At 40.3% G+C, this 21,017-nt stretch overlaps 1 protein-coding gene across 4 annotated transcripts in view; it reads right to left on the bottom strand.

The window, feature by feature from the left end:
* kank4 (KN motif and ankyrin repeat domains 4) overlaps window positions 1-21,017 on the bottom strand; it is a 79,422-nt gene that overhangs the window by 33,121 nt on the left and 25,284 nt on the right. The window contains exon 1 of one of the 4 annotated variants that reach the window (XM_085137467.1): window positions 11,574-21,009. The exons of the other annotated variants lie outside the window; for them this stretch is intronic. The gene's annotated coding sequence lies outside the window, so the exon portion shown is untranslated. Of the gene's footprint in view, window positions 1-11,573; window positions 21,010-21,017 lie in introns of those variants that run through there. 4 annotated transcript variants of the gene reach the window in all.

Here is a 21,017-nt window from a genome sequence, read left to right as displayed (position 1 = left end):
TTTTCCTTTGGGAAAGTACCATCTGTGAATTCTGCAATTCTGTTGAAGAAAGATGTTGAATCTATTTAATTATTCTTGAAAAATAATTTATTTCTGTGAATTTTTTTCACCCTGCATCAAATTAAAGTTGATTACATTGATTAAGCATCATGAGGAAGAGGGTGGGGGGTTCCCTATTTTCTTTTGCTGGGAGTTTGCAACCCTATTAGTTAGGTTGCTTAATATTTCTGCTAAGTACTCTTTAAAATACCAGAATAGGAAGGATGGTGCAGGTTTAACTTTATTAGATTGATCAGTGTTGCTGATCTATGAAATATTTTGGGTGCAGTGTGTTTTTTTTTACATACAGGTATAACAGAATAGCTTTAGTGTTGTTGTTGTTTTTTAACTTGAGTATGAACTTATACAAAAAGCAGCAAGATATTAAAAAAACATTTTTGTTGATTAAAAAACACACTATATCGGATTCATATCGGTATCGGCAGATATCCAAATTTATGATATCGGTATCGGACACAAAAAAGTGGTATCGTGCCATCTCTAGTTATAATTTGCTACTGAAGTGATCTGAATTGAGTTGAACTGTATGAACCATAATAACCATCATAAGTCTTTTGTATATCAACAGTCTCGGTGTTCCAGCTGAGGTAAAAACACGCAGTTAAAATTTTAAAACAACACAAGGCAGCATTATGTAAAGTCTGACACCCCAGGATTCTGTAAATGTATGTTTTTAAATACGTGTGGCTGTGTGTAAGTGTGAGAACATAAAAATGCTTTAACTGCTGCACTCCACTGTTCAGAATAACAGCTTCGAGTCATATAGCTGACTCGAAGCTGTTGAATGTTTTCACAACAGTGGGAGTTACAAAGATAAAAAGTCTGCAAAGAAAAGTATTTGTTACATGCAGCCTGTAGTTACAACTAATGTTTAGTAGTCACCACCAGGCACTGAATTCATAACTCACTATTACCTAAGACTCATGCAAGCCTTCAGCTCACCTCTGATTGGATCACAAAGTCAAATATTTTGACTTAGCACACATTTTTTTTTCATCATCGCAGTTCTGGGAACAGCAATTAAAATATTTAGATTATACTGTTAGGAACATTCCTGCTAATCAGTTTAAATGTCTGCTATGTCTCGCAAAATAATTTTGTATAATATTGTTACAGTTTTAGCAAACTGGCAGCCTGGGCTTTATGCCAAGTCTTGCAACACACAATTATCCACGCAAGTGTCGTCTGCGGTATGTGTATGCGTGTGTCTGAGTGGGTTCAAGTGTGAAAAACCAAAAACTGTTTTTGCTGGCAAAGCTCACAGTTCTCAAACCACTTCCAGCAGCTTTGAGCCTTCTGGAAATAAAAGTTTTCTTCTCAAAATAAACTAAAACGTCATCTACTCACAAAGTTTTCAGTTTTTATTCGTATACTGTGCTTTCGCACCAGGGTCTGGAAATATGAGTCAGTTTTATACATTAAACTGGGAAGATGACATGTAGGAAAATGGTTCATAGTCAAATTTCACAATTATAAAATGTAACTTGGCAGCAAAGTACAATTTATTAAAAACAAATTTCAGACTCATTTGTTTTGTTGGGGGAGTTTTCATCCAGTTAATCTACCTTTTCACAAGGGCTTGCTTTCCTAATATATAATAAATATTATTTTGCATCTGTGAGTCATGGGTAGACTTGCAGTTCTTTTCACAATACTGCACTATTCCACATTATTCAAGCAAGAACGATTTACAGTATTTAGCAAATATGTTGGCTCACCAGAACTTTCAAACTGATTTTAATTTATAGTCGCATTGCTTTTCCAGTGTTTGAAATGCATGTTGTGTGTGTGCATAATTGAAGCCATACATCACTGCTTCAGTGTGCACACAGTCTGAAGGTCCAGTCCATATATAGTCTAGACTAACCTTGCAGCACCAGCTGATGATATTAAAGGCCGTGACCCCCACCAAAAAGAATGTGTGCTTTGTTTTCATTGTTCTTGTTTTCTCATTCTTTCATGGAAATCACACATGTAGACACAGACAAGAATAACACCCAAGATAAACACTTTGAGAAGTGCTGCTGGAAGATTCTACTAGCCCCCTTTTTAGCCCCTTACTTGTCATACACTCCTCAAATAAACTAAAGAAACAGATAAAACACTAAAAATCAGACCTCTTATGCTGAAAACCTCTTATTTGAAAAAAAAGGTCATGCTCCATGATTTTTTAGGAATTAAAGGATGACACAACTCTTGGTAGAAATGAACATTTTTAACCAACAGATGGCTGAATTCACCCTGAAAATCAAAATGAACAAAATTATGTGTCAGGCTAGTCCATTTTGTGGAAATTTAATTGCCGCAACTCAGTAGTTTGTTTGGCCCCCATGTGCTTGTATGCATGGCCACAATGTTGGGGCATGCTCCTCATAAGATTACTGATGATGTCCCGGGGGATCTCCTCCCAGATCTGGACCAGGGCATCACTGAGCTACCGGACAGTCCTACGTGTAACCGGGCGGCACTGAATGGATTGAAACATCATGTTTCAAAATAAATAAATATATAGGTTCTATTGGATTTCAGTCAGGCGAGCCGGGGGGCAATCAATGGTATCAATTCCTTCATCCTGCAGGAACTGCCTGCATACTCTCGTCACAAGAGGCGAGTTCCAGGAGGAATCCAGCATCCACTTCACCAGCGTAGTGTCTGACAATGGGTCCAAGGATTTCCTTCCGATATTTAATGGCAGTGAGGGTGCAGATGCCTATCCTGTAGACGTCTGTGTGTTCCTGTATGGATATGTCTCCCCGAACACAACACCAAACAAGTCACGCTCAATGATGTTACAGGCAGCATAATGGAAAATGCCATTCAGGCTCCATGGTGTCGGGCAAAGGGCCCACTAGATGACATTAGTCCCGAGTCCACACTCATGAAGTTTGTTTCTGATTGTTTGGTCATAAATGTTAACATATTAACACCAGTGGCCTGCTGTGGTCATTTTTTATAGCTCATCCTGTTCCTCCTTGCACAAAGGAGGAGATACTGGTCCTGCTGATGAGTTACTATGGCCAGCTCTCCAAGTAACTGCCTGTTTCCCAAAATCTCCTCCATGCTCTTGAGACTGTGCTGAGAGACACAGCAAACCTTCTGGCAACGGCCATCCTGGAGGAATTTAACTACCTGAGCAACCTCTGCAGGGTCCAGGTATTGCATCATGCTACAAGTAGTGACATTGGCCCTAGCCAAATGCAAAACTAGTGAAAAACAGAAAAGATAAGCAGGGAAAACTTGTTAGTGGCCTCCTTGTTGCACCTGTTGTTAATTTCATTAACACCAAATTAGCTAAAACTGATTAACAACCCCCTCTGCTACTTTACTGACCAGATCTATATCCCAGAAGTTTAACTGACTCAATGCTCTACTTTAATGTTTCTGAACAGTATATTTTTGGCGAGCCTCTGTTACTTTGTGTATTCCAAGGAGGAGTGTAGAGAGGCAGCAAATGCTGAATTCATTAACGCTAAAAATGTCAAAATCTTGACAAAAATCATTCAAGAGTGAAATAAAGCACCACTCTTGACATTATGCCCACCGACTGAGCATTAAATCAGAATTTCTCCATCTAGCTCACATCAAAAGACACAGACAAGAACACCAAGAGTGAGTGTAGCGTTGTACCTACAGGTAGGGATGCAACCACTGCAAATTAAGCAGCTGCAATAATGTAATCAGTTCCAGGCTGAATCCCCTTAATGCAGCTTGTTTTTAACTCTTATTAAAAAGTTGAAGCAATGCCTGGGCAAATTCTGTCTGTTCAAGAGTAGCAGCAAATACTCACGACTAAGATGGTTTTAAAATAGGAAAAACAGTGAAACGAGCATCAAAATCGGAATCAGAATACGTTAATAATGACCAGGACTTTCCACTCTAAACAAGTGTGTGTTTGTATTGCTGGGCTATGGTTAGCAGACAGACATCCTGAGGAAGGCCAGTTTCTGATAAGGCCATTAGGCAGGGAAAAGACTGTTTATATGTTGTAACAGAACTGACCACAGAGCGGACGTCACTGCTCAAGTGGAAACAATCTGAGCTATCTTGAACATTGTGTGTATGAGAGAGACAGAGTGCTACAAAATGAAGACTGCAGATTAAAATCAATAACTATCACTCTTTTCTTGACTTTCCAATTAAATATGGTGAGATTGCCGAGAGAATACAAAAACTACCGACAGCCGCCAGTGCTACCCCTCAGCCTGCTGGTACACACACCCGCGGTATCCCTTTCAAAAACCTACATTGCCTTGTTCTCACGTTATCGCATTCATAAGATTTTCAGAAAACTTACTTTGACTTTTAGGTCGAGGTCACTGCGATTCAAACTCATCCAAGATTTTTAGTAGATGTATCAACTTGAAAATCATAGATGACTTCCTTCTTGAGTTATTGCATTCACAAGATTTTCAGAAAGCTTGACCTCTGTTCTTGACCTTGAGGTCAAGCTCAGTGAGATTCGAACTCGCCTGAAATTTTCAGCAGATACGCCTGTGGTATTAATTTGAAGCCAGTCGCTGCCTGCCCGGCGGGGTGACAACAATACCCCATCAGCCTTTTATGGCTGAGGAGTAAAACTGAAAAATACTGCATGCATTTCATGTAGATATGGTTGCTATGTTACTATGTCAGCAAACAGTGACAACAACAGGTTGAGTACTGAAAGCTGTCATATGTAAAATAGTCCAGCTCTACATTTCTGTTATTTCAGATTCATTTAGATTTGCCAGATGCTTTTCTTTGTATGCTATGAGAGCACATTTCCATGGTTTGCCCATTTATTTTACGCTCTCACCAGAGCCTCAAAAGAGTTACTACAATACACAATTTCTGCTAAATCAATAATCCTTTCTAGCTGTTCCGGAGAGACTTCATTAGAACAAATAAATTGGGGAAGCGTATGCACATGTACTGAGGTCGGACCAGTGCATATCAACTACTTTTAACTGTTTCTCACTGTGAAATTTAAACAACTAAAATGAGCTGGGAAAAAGTGCAATACAGGCCGGCACCGAAACTTTATTTTTGGATTAAATTCACTGTAAAAGGCTTCCAATCCTTTTACTGTGTTACTTTAAGTGTAAGTGAGCATGAAAGCCTCATTTAAATTCATTTTATTATGCTTTCATTTGAATCAATGAAGCACAAATCACCTAAATCACTTCTTTTTTTATTTGTTTGCCATTCAATCCAATACACGATGTTTGCCAGTTTATGAGCTCGCATGTTTCCATCAGCTCGCTCGCTACATGTCCAGTGTTCATTAATTTCTGAGGAGGCACTCTCCGGTGATTGCTGGCAACAGTGTAACTTCAGCATTAGTTTCTTGTCGAATACCTCCCTGCCTTGAAAAAAAAAAACTCGTGTCACTCTCTGACTTTTTGAGATGGTTTTCCGATTTGAAAGGATGGAGAAAATCTGCATAAAAGTGTGAAAAAGGCAAAAAGAAAAAGCACAAACCGACAAAAAAAAGAGAAAGAAACACAGATTTATCATCGAGTGTGGGTGAAGTATGGCCGAGCAATAAGCTGATTGCTTCCCACAGACAGTCTCTTCTAAAGGCCTGAACTCTGCTGACCTGTGTGGGCGAAGGAATACACAAACTAAATGCTGCTTTCTAATATCACTAATTAGCATAACATAGAAGAAACCATATCTAAAGGGCACAAAGGGAGCATGGAGGAAGAACATTCATACAGTAGTTTATGTGTTTATTTATCTGTATTTCACTGTAGAAGCACAGTGTGTGTTGTTTTTCTCCTTCTTGGTATCTAGCCATAGGTATTCCTGCCCATGAATCAGCATCAAAGCCACAAAAACTTAAACAATAACCAGAACTGACAGCCGGTGTATCTGAACCTCCCGCCTATCACGGGAAAGGTGTAGGTTATGTATGCAAACACATGCAATGATATGAAAGCAGTTAAGACTGAACCTGCAGATGAAAACAGTCTGTGCTGTAGACAATATTACACATGGTGATTGTATAACAGCAAATCAGTCTCAGTCTACATTTAGATTTATTTTCAGAAATAAATCAAAGCCTGTTTCAAGTCTTTCCATGTTGATTTTCACCACACTGTGAGATGGACAGAAACCAACAGATGCTGGGAAAGTAGGAAATCAATCGAGGAACATATGCTTTGGAAAATGCTTTGCAGTGATGTTATCAGCCTAAAAATACAGAATAATGACTCTGGAGTCTCAATTGCAAAACAAAAATGCACACTTCCTAATGCCAAAAGAGCTCTGACCCATCCGGGGCACGGACGGCGGATCTCTGGGTTGTCTTGGTTTCAGCATTTCCAGCGGTGTGCTCAATTCAACTGGGATCAGGGGAGTTAAGAAGCCAGGTCAGGTCATGGTGCCACTAATTTATGGCGTGACAGGATGCACTCTCCGATTACGGCACTCATCATCATGCTGAAGCGGCACTCCTTGAATGCATGCCATTGCAATGGGGAATGTGTTAGGTCTGCATCAATATAAGTGGGTGGTGTATGAAAAAAGTAACAACAATATGAACGCCAGCAGCATGTTACATTGAAACAAGATGATTCACTTCACCTGTTAGTGCTTTAAATGTTGCAGAGATCTGGGAAATGATCTGGCAGGCTGATCTGCAGCAAGTCCTCCAAAGCAAATAGCAAAATATGTTGTTTGCCCATGCTGTCTAGAGCAGCACATTAAACCTAATTAGGCTTTTTTTTTTTGTCTTAGTCTGACACCCCTAATAATGGGACACAATTTCCCTGTGCCTTCCAAAACTGTTCTAAATCTATTTTTTGACACTACAGTAAGGTTTGTGCACAATGAGCTACACAGACTTGCTAAGCTGTTGCTCAGGTGAAAATCCTCCATCCACTTCACCCTCTAGGGATGGGTACCGGTGTCCGGTGCCATGATGGCACCGGTTCTGACATAAACGGTAGTAACCAGACCGAAAAGCAGCGCACATGTCGGTGCTTTTTTTCGGTGCTTTTTTTTTTTCCTAAGCTGTGATACACTTTAGATTCTAGCCAATCATTTTACGTTTCCGAGGATAGTAGGCAGGTCCAGGTACGTACGTTCTTTTAGAGCATAGCTACAGATTAAAATGCCCAAGGCGAAGCGGTCAAAAGTCTGGCTGTACTTCACAGCAAAATATGCAAACTCAGCAGCCTGCAACAAGTGCTTTAAGCTGATACTGTGATACTGTCAAAGGAGGTAACACCTCAAAGCCGATGAAACACCTGGCGACGCATAGCGTTTTTTTTTAAAGCCGAGAAATGCGCCGTATTTGATAGCTTGCTGCGAGACCTCACACCGAGCGCATCTACTGCGGGTGTGGTGCCTGTTATCGGACCCGGAGCCCTGCTAGTGTAGCAGAAATGATGACGCATGATGATGGCAGCAGCAGCCGTTCTTCTCTGCGTGAGTAGCTTCATGTTGTTCGTGTGTAATTTACGTTGAGTAGGCTAACCACGTTATTACATTAATGCATGTAAGGTGAACTAGCAAACACCATCGTAGTTACATGCGGCTGTCTTCTTGTTTGATGGCAGATACTCCCTTCACCCTGGCCAAAAAGGCTAAAATGACCAAAGAAAAAGTGGAAAACAGTTAAACATGAGAGGTTTTTGGATAAAGTTTGTGTTTTTTCCATTGTTTAAGCACTGCTTCCAGCCAAGAGTGATACCATATATGCCCCATAGCTGCAGAAAAGGCTAACATCGTTATCTTTTTACAAAAAAACAGCTGAACATGAGAGGTTTTTGGACCAATTTTGTGTTCTCCATTCTTTAAGCACCGGTTCGATCACCGTTTACGCACCGGCACCGTTTCAAAAGTACCGGTTTGGCACCGGTATCGGATAAAACCTAAACGATACCCATCCCTACCCTCCTCCCAGTATGGCTATTGTTGCTGGATAAACAAATGCCCCTCTGCTTCCATTATAACAACTACTGCTGTAAGACTATTTTGTGACAACAAGATTTTTCTATTACATAAAAATTTCTAATAAAGCTTAAAAAAGCTTGCAAACTTGCCCCGTATAATGTTGCTCTCGCTGAAATCCACAGAGATTAAAAGTAGGGTAAGTAATATGGCGATATGTATAAGTGATAAGTATGTTACATGAACCATGCCGCACACCACAGCACCTACATTGTCCATCTGCAGCCGAGCACATCTGAGCTTGCTCTGTGCCACACTGCACACGTAGAAAACAGCGGTGTTAGCCAGGAGGCTGCGTCAGCTCTCTCACCACATGCAATTTGTTGTTGAGTCTGATGGGAAGCTACACGGGGTCGCGAACTTGTCTGAACAGTTCCCAGGAATCTCCCCTTACATAAGTGAAAATGGGGTAGGGGGTATGTGGCTTATGTGTGGGTCAGAGGTGTGTTGATGCTAAAAGGGTTAAATCCATTCGTTTGGTCTTCTTTCTGTAAGAGTATCTATGACGTCCTAAGATTTTACAGATAGGACAACTAAACATTATGATCGCCATCAAAAGGCTTCAAGGTGTTGCACTTAATTGCACAGTAATGAGGCCAAATGATTATAAAGACAAACATAATTTTGTACAACATATCTCACAGACTGCATCTCCTGCTTCAGACCACTGAATAGTGCTCACACAAAGCAGAGCCATTTTTATCCGCCCTGAGGGAGTCCTTTGTGTGAATGTAATGTTTTCCTTTGAGTTAAAAAGGGAAAAACCATGAGATAGCGTGTACATAAATCTCTATAATTCAAACAAAATGTTCTATTAAAAAAAAAAAACTGAGGCCACATGTTGGGATGACTTTTGGGATTTGCATAATTGCTGATAACAATGGGAGTAATTTCTTTGGGTAAATAAAATGTCTTTTGTGGGATTTTATTTCTGGTATGGTTCCAGTTACACACAAATGAAAACGTGAACTCGGGCATTTTACTCCCACTCGCTGTTTTTTTTTTAAATCGCTGAGAGGAGAGGAGAAAAAATACAAGAGCGTCAAAGGGGGGCAGTGCTGGTGACTAACCTCGTTTTGAGCTTTCTACCATGTACTTCAAGGGTTCACGCCTGGCTCATAGCCCTTTTTCGCGTGTCATACCCACTCTCTTATCTTTCCTGACACTCTCCATGGTTCCCCATCAAATGTCAGACTAATCTGGAAGATGAAGTGCAACCAAGAGGAGAGGTTTTTGTTTATTGGCATTGTTGAGAAACAGCTGCCAACAGCTATGAAACAGTGAGTCAGCGCTGAACACTTCTATTTCTTTGACCTCATTCTTTCTCCACCTGTATTTCTTTCTATGCTTTTCTTCTCTTTTATTACATGTATTGCCACATAGGGAAGCACACTACGTACAGCTGAACGCTGCAGGCAGAAGGACTGCACAAAGAGCAACAGCAAGCTATTCTACACGAGTTGGGAACAAGGGCCACCACACAGCTGAGAAGACAGAAGTCATAATAGGCAAAGAACTTCTTAGGGGTGGAGTGAAAATGATTCATTGAAGTCATCCACTGCAGCCATTGTCAGGCTTCTTACTCCACGGTATGACCCATTATGGTTCCCTTTCTTGTTCGAGACAACTTCCAAGCAGCATTTTGCCCAAAGCGTTACCACCAATCAGCAATACACTCACTTTTTTGGAGGAGTTTATGCAAGTGTCTTTATAGCCTTCAAAGTTTTCATATGCCATAATCCTTCTCTATAGACAAAGGGCTGTGTAGATGCACACAAACAGCAGTTGATGAATCCTTAAGTTAGCAGCAGAGCTAACATTAGCTAACCAGAAGTACCTTTCCTCCCAGACATTTACAGACATTTGGGGTCAATCTGTCTCTGCTAGATTTTAGTTTCAGATACATTAACACCTTTTGGAAGGCTTTAGTAGCATTTACAGTAGAGTATAGTAGTAGAGCGTAGGGTTGGGCGATATGTAAAAATTTTCCAACCGACAATTGTCAGTCCAATAATCGACGATGTGCGCATGCACAGACTTTTTGATGGGTGGAGCAATGTAATCATGCACGGACTGATTTGGGCGTTTACAACACAGAAGTCCAAACATGGATGAACTAATTTCCCCCCAAAATTTGGGCTGTCAGCGTTAACGCGGTCATCACGATTACAATTTTTAACGCGCTCAACCCATCTGGAGCGCAGAATGAACAAACTTTGGACAAACTGCCCGAAATGTGTTGACAGAGACATTTCAGGGATTTTGACTCAGTCTGCGCTCCAGACGGGTTAACTGTTAATCGCGTTAGTCATGATGATGGCGCGTTAACGCTGACAGCACTAAAAATATATATAAAGTTGCCCATTTGGAATGAAAGAGGTAAACCTAAGGATGTAACCAAAGCGGTGTGCCGCTTGTGCAGATGTATAGTGCGAGCAAAGTACTCAAACACGACTAACTTGCATGAGCATGTACGTGCCCACCATCCGGCTGAGTATGCTGGGCTATCGCCAGCTCTGCAGCTCCATCAACAAGCATTTGGGCTCACTCTGAGGAGGGGGCATTTGCTCACAGATGAAAGAGGGTGCTGTTAAAACAGTGCTATTATTTTTTTCTGTTGACTGCTTTTATTAGTTCTATCATTATTAGCAAACTTACTCATGGGCAAATAAATAAATAAGTCGTAAAAACGATTGCCGATGGGCTCAGCCTATCGTCGATATATTGGTCCAATCGTCCAACCCTAGTAGAGAGTAGATTTTCTCTACCTGTTTTCTATGGGGCTGAAGTGGCAGAGGAATCAGCTTCCACAGTTACTCACCCTCCACTAGTGTATCAACTACTCTACACCAGAAGTACACATTTATGGGACATGAGTTAATGGTGCAAGTGCTTCTTCGCTGAACTTATTCTCGAGATCAAACTGAAACAGAGAGTGCAAACACAGTTCAAAGAGAACAGACATTCATCACAGCGCAGAGGGGAAATGAAACCACATACTAAACAGGGAAAGGAAGAAATAAAATGACAGACTGACAGGATGGAGATGAGGGGATGCTGATTATTGGCCGTGCCTGTAATGCACAGATTGGACTCATTTTGACAGCAGAGCTTTTAATTTTCTTCCCCCTCTCACTGCCAACTGAGATAATGGCAGGGTGACAGCATGGTATATTTGGTATTTTCCAGAGCATCTCAAAGGGACTTTTGAACACACTTTTTTTTATTAAATTATTAATTTCTGTGAGCGATGTGCTGCTTCTTTCTCAACTTTTGTCTTTCTAATCACGTCCGTGCAATCGCTTTAATTAACTAAAGTTTCTAAGTGCTCTTGATCTTGCGCTGTAAGCGCTTTCAGTGGGTTCTGACCAACCCTCATTCAGCCCTGCAGCAAAATGTAGCTACTCAATTTTAAAATGCTGCACCATCCATCTGTCTGTCTCTGTGTTGGCTGCGTAAGACTGGCTGGATACTGGTTTTCAAAAAAGAAGAAGAAATTGCACACCACCATAAACCAAAACAAACAGCAGCTTGAGAACACACAGTAAGTACACAAATAAGAGGAATACACTCACAGATGTGGAGGATCTGAGACACAGTCGAACAATGGGGACATCATTTCACCTCACAGTCCCCTGCAGCTGAATCCCAAAATATCATCAACCCCAAATCTATCAAAACAATGTGTCCTACAGGGATACCTGCTTCTCTGTAGCTAAACCCCCGCTCAACCCACCTCATTCTGTCTCTCCCTGTCTGATAGAAGCCGTCTATCTCTGCAGTACCATGGGGGCGAACTGGGATTCCTCTTAGTGACAAAAAAAAGATGCTTTATCCCTTCTTAAATACATGCAGAAGGGTGGAGTGGAAGTGAGGCACAATGCTGTAGTAAAGACATCTTATGTTTATTTGGAAAACTGCCAACACTCCCAGTTTTCCGATGCCAAAGCAAATATTTCACAGCAGATACGAGGGTCTGAGACAATGGCTCGCCATCTCTCCGGTCACGAACGGGCCAGCCTATCCTGTTAGATAAAGTTCACTACATGAAATGTGATCGGATAAAAGCAGATTTGTGAACTGTTAGGAACATGACAGACTCCAACAGATCCAGATGAAAATCCTGGGTGAAAATTTTTTAAATTCCTGCCAGAGTGTCCCGCTGAAAAATAACAAATGCAATATCAGAGCTATAACACATTCAGAGCACTACAGTGACTGACACCGCACCCAACATGGCAGCTGTAAAATTTATTGGGAAATAATAACACCAATTAAACTGGGCTGAAAACAAACATGCTTTACTTGCTGTAACCATTCTGGTTCAGAAGAGCAATTCTAAAATCATTTTCAGTGTAAAAAACTAAATGTCACTTCTTTGCCTTTAGCAAAAAGGCATCCCACAGTTTATCTGATGCGGATGTCAGGCTTTAGCATTTTGTGCTGGATCACAATGGTTTCTTTCAAGGTTACAACTTTTTTACAATTTAATTTTTTTTTACTATCCCTCCACTGTTGTAAATCATGAATAAAAGGACCCGATTTAAAGCAAAAGGGCTTGTGTCAAGGCTGACTTGTGACAGAAGGATAGCAGCAAGAGTAAAAGAGAAGGTTTACTTTATGATAGTGAGACCTGCTACGATGTATGGTTTGGAGATGTTGATACTAACAAAAGGAGGCAGAGCTGGTGGTAGCGTAGTTGTAGATAAAATGTTTCATTAGGAGTGACCAGGAGAGACAAGATTAGTAATGAGTATATCAGAGGGACAGCTCAGGCTGAGCAGGTTTGGAAACAACATTAGAGAGGGAAGGCCGAGATGGTTTTGACGTGTGCAGAGGAGGGATAAGTACTGGACAAAAGATGTTGCGTATGGAGCTGCCAGGAACAAGGAAAAGAGGAAAACCACACAAATGGTTCATGGATGTACTGAAGGAGGACACGAGGAGGGTTGGGGTGACAGAGGAAGTATGAAAGGAGAGGGTGAAATGGAGGCAGACGATCTGCTGTGGCCACTAGAAATCTATTTGAAAGAGTCCCTTTTTAGCAAGTGTATTGACTAAACAAGTGTAAGGTCCCTTGTCTATGCCCTGATATTATGGAGGTGGGTTTAATGTTGTGTAGGAGATATACAATGGGGGAAATAACGATTTGATCTCCTGCTGAATTTATAGGTTTGATCACTTACAAAGAAATGAACACATACATTGAAACAAGTTGATTAAAGTTATGATTTAGTTTGCATGTCACTGGGTGAAATAAGTATTTGATTCTGTACAACCAGATTTCTGGCTCCCACAGACAGTTTTTGTGCTCATGTGGCAGACAGATTATAGTCACTCAGTCAAGCAAGCAAGCAGTTACAGATATTCCCGATCTCAATCCGTTATGTGTATAAAGCACACCTGTCCATAGAATCATTTTCTTCCATTCCAACCTCTTCACCAACTTGGGTAAAACCAAAGAACTGTCAAAGGACGTCAGGGACAGGATTGCAGACCTGCACAAGGCCATAATGGGCTACAAGGCTATCATCAACAAACTTGGTGAGAAGCTGACAGCTGCTGGTGCAATCAATCAAAAACAGGCCAAACAGAATTGTTGAGTATGACCCAAAGTACACAAACTCCACAATCAAGAACAGAGATGGAAAAGTTATGCTTTGGGGCTGTTTTTCTGCTACAGGTGAATGGTTGGGTCTGTGTACTGTAAAATCTTGGATGAAAAACTTCCTTTCCTCAACCACAACACTGAAAATGGGTCATGGATTGGTCTTTCAGGATGACAACGACCTGAAACATACCACCAAGGCAACAAAGGAGTGGCTAAAGAAGAAGAACATTAAGGCAAACCAACTCAAGTTTTACTCCTCTCTTCTTCTTACTTTATCCTAATGAGCAGAAAAAAACTACTTTGGAGCTCTGGAGCACCCAACTCTGGCTTTGAAGTATTATTTTTTCTCACCTCATTAACTCCAGCTATTTTAATCATCAGACCATTTTTGCTTTGCCACGAGCAAAATCAAAAATCTCAAAATACAACATTTCAGTCACATTATGTCATAAAGCGTGAAATATGATAATGCAAATAAGAAAATGTTTTCTCAGGGGAAAATGGATTTTCCATGGAGTTCCGACTTTGGCATGATCCATCATTTTGCATCTTGCCAAACTGAGATAAAGAAAGTGCTGGTCACTGGGGTCTAACTGCATCAGAGCTTTCTCGTATCTTGTATTTGTTGATATGGTATAAATTTCTGGTTTAAAGTGTTAATATTTAGGCATGTTAGAAGATTAAAATATTTAAAAAAAGAAAAGGTGAAGGCAACAGCCTGCCATCTGTCATCTTAGTTTGGGACAAAAAGTGATGATGGATGGACAGCAGATGTGTAACTTTACTCCTTCATTGCTTAAGAATATTAGTTACAGCCTGGAAAAACACAAACAAATACCAGCCCAGTGGCAAAAAGATTTACATAATACAAGAAAGAAACAACATTAAGATCAGGATGATTGATGAGGTTATCAAAAAGCACAGAGTGAAATGATAAAGCTGGAATAAGAAGCCATACACCAGCTATACATTTTGCATTTAAGTATAAAAGTGAGAAAAACACCATCAATTCTATAAAAAAAAAAAAATACAGAAATGAGCTTTTAGTGCCTCATTAGCCATCAGTCTTTATCAGGTCTGACTTCAGTAATGCTGCAGTCATTTATAAACCCGTCAAAAACAATGAGCTATATAATGTACTATTGAGTATGTGCAATTGCAAAAACATGTAGTTTGAACAGTTAAAGGAAGATTTTTTTTTTTACATGTCTATTTCAACAGCTTTAATCTTTGCTAACACCAGATGTGGCAAACATGTGAGGTCTTCAGAGATGTGGATGCCTAGTAACCTGAAAGTGGTGGTAAGCAACTGCCAACCGATTGATGTGAACGGGCATGTATGTACCACCTTCCTTTTTCCTGTAGTCCACTACAAGCTCTTTGGTCTTAAAAGTGTTAAGGAGCAGGTCCATGTCAGTGTACAACACAACCAGGTGCCCCACATCCCCCTATAAGCTGTTTCATCATTGCACATGATACCAGCACACTATGGTATCATCTGCAAACTTGAGAGAGCAGGAATAGAGGAAGGTGTTCAACAGACAGCCTTGGGGCAGAATGATGACCGAGGAAATGTTGTTGCCCAGTCTGACCTGCTGACTGTCTATTTGTCAGAAAGTCCAATATCTCTGGGTAGTCCCAAGGTTTTGAGTTTGCATTTGGTTTTTAGTTCTGTTAGGGTTTAAGTTTCAATTTTCACTTACTCTTGAGCATCGCAAGCCTTAAGTTCTGTCTATACTTTATTTCTACTTTGTATTTGTTATTTAATTAATCCTCTTACCTTTTCCCTGTGTCTTCTTCCCAGTTTTCAGTTATTGTTACTCACTTCCTGTTTCATTTTTGTAGTCAGTTTCCTGTCATATCTTACATTTAGGTTTACTTCCTCTTTTTTTCTCATTGTCATTGAATGTCTTCACCTGTGGGATTAACCTCGCCTGTGTCTTGTTCCTCCAGGTGTTTCCACTTCTTTGATTACCATGAGTGTATAAATAGTCCCATCCTTCCCCTCATCATGGTCCCGGTGTTTCTCCCTGCATTTTCTTTAAGTTTTGAATTTAGAGATGACTGCCCTCTTGCACTTTTGTTCAACCTAAATAGTTTTTCCAATTCCTGTCTGCTTTTGTGTCCTTATTCCACATCTCATGAAACAAAGAAAAAACTATGAAATTGGATTAATGCTGAAGCACCTGAAAATGAGTTTTTGTTTATGCATGTTGGATAATAACTGAGTAGTAAGTGTTTAGATGTAAATGGACTTATATAATCAGTTCACAAAGCTTCTTTTTTATTTTCCAAAACTTTTTTGCCATTTAAAACACCGGGTTAATTAGCGTTTGTCTTTTTTGTTATAACTGAGTTTGTTTCTGGATAGAAAACAAGAAGAAATAGCTTTGGATCTAGTGAAATGTGTTTTGGAAAGATTTTTGCACATTTCACTTTAACTGTTGCCAAATGATTTATTCTTTCTGTGCTGCCAAACACAGAAGTTTGTTATTTCAAATGGTTTGCTTTCATCAGGTGTTTACTTTTATTTTTGCTCACAGTTTGTATAGATTTTTGCACAATACGCTCCACGGGGTTGGGAAAATGGTCAAAGTTAGAGTTCAAATTTCATTTCAATCACAAATTTTTCAATCACATTTTTTGGTAAAATTTAACCCGTCTACTGAGATGTATTCAGTAATACAGACCTAGTGAACACTACATACTGTATTAGCATTGGTCTTTCCAATCTCAACCTATATGAATGTCTAATCAGCCTGAATGATATGAAAATACCTGTGTTTATGGTCATAAAAGTGGATCTGCTGGTGGTTGTACATGAAATTGTTCCTTGCTTTTAAAGATAAGAAGCAAAAAAAAGGGTCCAAGATATCATGTTAAATAAAACCTCCAGCAGACACAAAAATTGAAAACAAGAAACATTCTGACCCACAGCTTGCAGGCTCTGTCAGCTCACACCGTCAGGCCAATCTTATTGTCTTCGGTCTGTCTGTCTTTGCCTGCTGCTTTCCCCTCTCTCTGATCTTTTTTTTTTTCATTTTTCCCTTCTCATATGTCTTTTGTACTTTAAAGCCCAGCTCGTTTCCTCTTCTACCACATACAAGCAGTTAAATCATTCACATCTATTTAATTCTATAAGTAGTGCTTTGAGCCGAATATTTTGTTAAAAGTTGAAATTATTGAATTTTTAGTTGGTTTCAGAAAGATGTTTTTTCATGAAATGGTCAGATGAACAATTGCAACATGTAAGTTATTGAATAGTTTGCTGCCTGTGTTATTACTGTGCATGTCTTCTGTATTGATGTAAATACATGGACATGTTTGCTTCTTAATCACTCATCTACTGGGTTGGAGCCCATTCCCGCTGTTCTTTTTGTGCGAAAGGAAGGGTAGACTCCAGACAGGTCACCTGTCTACTACAAGGCAGACACCAGACCATGTTATTAAAATAAATCCACCGTTTCATTCATACTATTATGACTTTAGAACTACTGAAAGCCTAACATGTATGTCTTTGTTCGGTGAGGAAAAAGCTGGAATAATCAGAACCTATACAAACACATGGGGAACATACAAAGCAAGCAAAGGCCCCAGGTGGTGGCTGACAGATTCAAAGCCTCCTGATGTGAGGTGACAGTGCAAACTGCTGCACCACCGTGCAGCCATGTATACTTCTCCTCTTTCTAAAAATAGCGGCTTTCAAGTTAAACTTTTCTTAAGCTGCTGGATTGTTCATAATGATTTCGGTTGGAATTAAAAAAATTGGGCATACAATCAGCGCTATTGTTTAGGTATGTCACTGTGTAGCAATAAGCACACGGTCCAAATGTCCGTGTGCAAATGAATTGTGTTCAGGCTGGCTTAGCTTCTAGCCAATTGATCTTCCTGTCACAGGTACATGATGAGAATGGGAACATGGATCAGTGCCTTCTCAACATCAGTGTGTGGGACGACTGGCAGAAGTCCAAACATAACTCTGACTTATTAAACATTTTGGAAAGTTCTAAAGTCTCCTTTAAATATTTAACTAATTGGTGTAAACAGCAATAATACACATGTGGGGAGGAGCTCGTAACAGGCTAGACAAGGTGCCCTAGTCTCAGCTTAATCCTTGCTTGAGGTTTCGCAGAGGTCAGACACTCTGATAGTCAATAACATAAAATTCTTCCATGGTCCCTAAGCAGATCCTGTGTGAATTCCATGTAATGGATATGAAGAGCCAAGGCATTGATTCCAAGGGCAGCTTTTATTCTGCTATAAAACCAAAGAATGAAACACAGATAGCCGGCGTGAGAGAAGAAGGAGGGAGTATTCCCTGAGCAAAGCAATGATATCAAATGAAATCTGCCTCCCACTCCTCTCCTTAAACCCCCATCCACCCACCCCTCCACTTTTTCCTACAAGAAGAGGATTCCCAAGGTCACTTTCATTCTCTTTTACTCTCGCTCTCACACACACACACGCAATCAAGTACATACACATAAAGAGACGGATTGATACCATTTCCGCTCTGGGATTCCTGCTTAATTATTCACTGGCGCGGTCATGTGACTGCAACATTCACATACGAGCATTTAAAGATGCCGTAAGGATGCATTTCATGCATCAGTCATGTTGGGTGGCATGGATGAAATCATTATAATATATTATTAAAAGGGCATTAGGATATATTTCTAAATCAATATACACTGTGATGAGCAGGGTGAAACAAGCACTGCTGTCAGTTTACCGACCCCTTCGCTACAGGCTCATTGAGCCTTTTGTTGGGTATTCTTCTAAATCTGTAGGTATCCAACAGATTTGTTTTTACATTTTAAAAACCCATTCATGCTCCTGGTTAGGACTGGGCGATATATCGAGTTTTTAAATATATTGATATATTTTTATACGAGATATGAGATGTGACAATATCGTTTATATTGATATAGTCTGTGTTACGTTATAATTATACTTGTGGAGCCGCAAGTTTGCCTTTCCTTTGTCCACTTTTGTCTCTATGCAACGTTACTCTGCCTCGCCTCGCTCCTTCACTGAACACAACTCCCCCTCCACCATCGCTTCACCTGCAGGCAACAACAAGATGGACACGGCAGCTATCAAAGAGGAGCTGGTCGGTAAAAAGAAAACATTTGGAGATTACTATTGTAGTGCTGCAGCGTGACGTTAATGCCATAACTGCATTAACGGCAAATCTCTGTTAACAAGTTACCGCGCATTGCCCCGTGCGTGGGGCTGGACGGCGTCAACGCGTTAACGAGCTAACCGGGCTAACAGTGCGCCTTATGTATGAATTCTGGTTGTGCTTACTGACCGCGAACCGATTTTATGTGGTACACAGCGCTCAGAAACCTTTCAAAAAATGTTTTGGTACGACTTTGGTAAGCTACGAAGTTGCACTGCTTGATTGTTGGAGCATTACGGCTACCGAGGAGCCTCGTGGAGTGATACGTACTGTGCTTCAACGTAATATTACCGTACTGTGTGCATATAAGGACCACAAATGGCACCTGTTAAGAGACACGGTTACAAAGAGGATTTCAAACTCCAGGCTGTCAGTCACGCAGTAGAACTTGGGAACAGAGCAGCGAAATCTGTATGTCTTTGTTTTTATGCTCAGCGTCTTTTTAGTTTACATTTTGACTGCACAATTGTGAGCTTTTTGTTATGCACAAAAACAACAATATTTTATTTTATTTGTGGAGCATTATTACTTAATAAATGCTGATAACTTATTTCTGAGTAATTTTTTCTTGTACATCTACGCTGTATGATAATAAAAGTGCCTATGTGAGATTTGGGACACAGCTTTGACTAAGAGCTCTGTTTTTGTTCTTACTTTATGGCTTTAAAAAATATCGAGATATATATCGTATCTCGCCATCCAGCTAAAGAATATCGAGGTCATATCGCCCAGTCCTACTCCTGGTGATCTGGTAACCTACTCTAGTGCCACTCTGACGTTAAGATTTTTGGCTTTTAGTAAAATGTTTTGAAGTCTAAATTTACTGGCTCAGTACCAGATGAGACCAAACACTTAGTTTTACTTCATGAAAAGGACAAATCTGGTAAAGTTGCACACACATAACCAGATAGACAGAAGTAGGAAACAGACAGTAAAAGCAAAAAAAAAAAAGAAAAGAGGAAAGTTGACTGTTTGCAGTGTTTGATTACTGTCAGGATAAATATAGATCTGTTCTGCTGGAAAATAAACACACGAGTACATACAGCATACACACATATTAATCACCCGAGAATACACACAGCAGAAAGTGCAGTCACAAAGCACGGGAAGTTCAAGCTCAAAGTGCAGAGGTTAAAGGTTAATGGAAACAAAAGTTGCACATGATGGACCCAGAATGTGAATGCAAAGATACATATTTTGAAGGCTGCGGAAAACACTTTGTGCTCCATCTTTTGAAGTTTAATAAATCCCACACTGCTCCACATACCGTATTTTTCTCCATTTGAAGTAAAAGACAGCAGCCTCCTCCAGTCTCTGCTCTCACATTAGTCAGCCAAAAGAGAGAGACAGCAGACAGAGTAAAAAGACTACTCTTCCAGCATTGTTTTGTTTCCAGAGCTTCCCAAATTACCATCTTCTTGAAATAGACTCAAAGTGCACTCTGGTGAGATGAAATGTGTGTGTTCGTAGGTTCACTGCAGGACGAAGGGAGGAGATTTCAAAGTGATACACATACAGACACACGCTGTTACAGATGGCAAAATAACAGCACATTTACACCAGATGATGAACTCCATTTCTCTCTGGATGGAACTTGAAACTCTTTACAAAATTGTGGGCTGGGATTCAACCACTTTTTATGTCTATAAAACAGATACCTGCATGGGGATCTGTAGGAAGGGACAAGAACTGTTGATATCGAAAAGGTGAAGCTGACTTTTATGAGTCACTTAAAGTGCAGTCAGGTTTTCATTGGACCCATAATCTAGTAGCTGCTAATCGAACCACAGTTTAAGACAGTAACAGGCTATGAAAGTAGTGCCACAGTCAGATAAGGACAGATGGGCACTGGGTCATTCAACTGCGCACTCACACACAGCCGTGGCCAGAACACCCAAATAGAGAAAACACAAAATAGTTTGGCCTGAAGGGAGCTCATTTAGAAACACAGACTTTGTTCGGGTAGCGCGGAGGACCCGAAAACAAGAGGCTAGCTGGTTGGCTGACTGACTCACACACACACACACACACACACACACACACACACACACACACACACAGTGCTCAGAGGCAGTTCTGATGTTTATAAAAGATCCACATTAAAGAAGAGGGAAATGGATGTGAGGAAGCACACAAATATAAAAAATTGTACACCGAGGTAAAATAAAGAGCAAATAAAAATCAGCATAGGGGGGTGAATAAAAAAAATAAGCGATGAAGTCT

This window comes from Neolamprologus multifasciatus, chromosome 17, assembly GCF_963576455.1.
Source record: "Neolamprologus multifasciatus chromosome 17, fNeoMul1.2, whole genome shotgun sequence".
Lineage (NCBI taxonomy): Eukaryota > Metazoa > Chordata > Actinopteri > Cichliformes > Cichlidae > Neolamprologus > Neolamprologus multifasciatus.
Note: the sequence above shows the minus strand (reverse complement) of the source record. Positions and strands in the feature narration are given on the sequence as shown.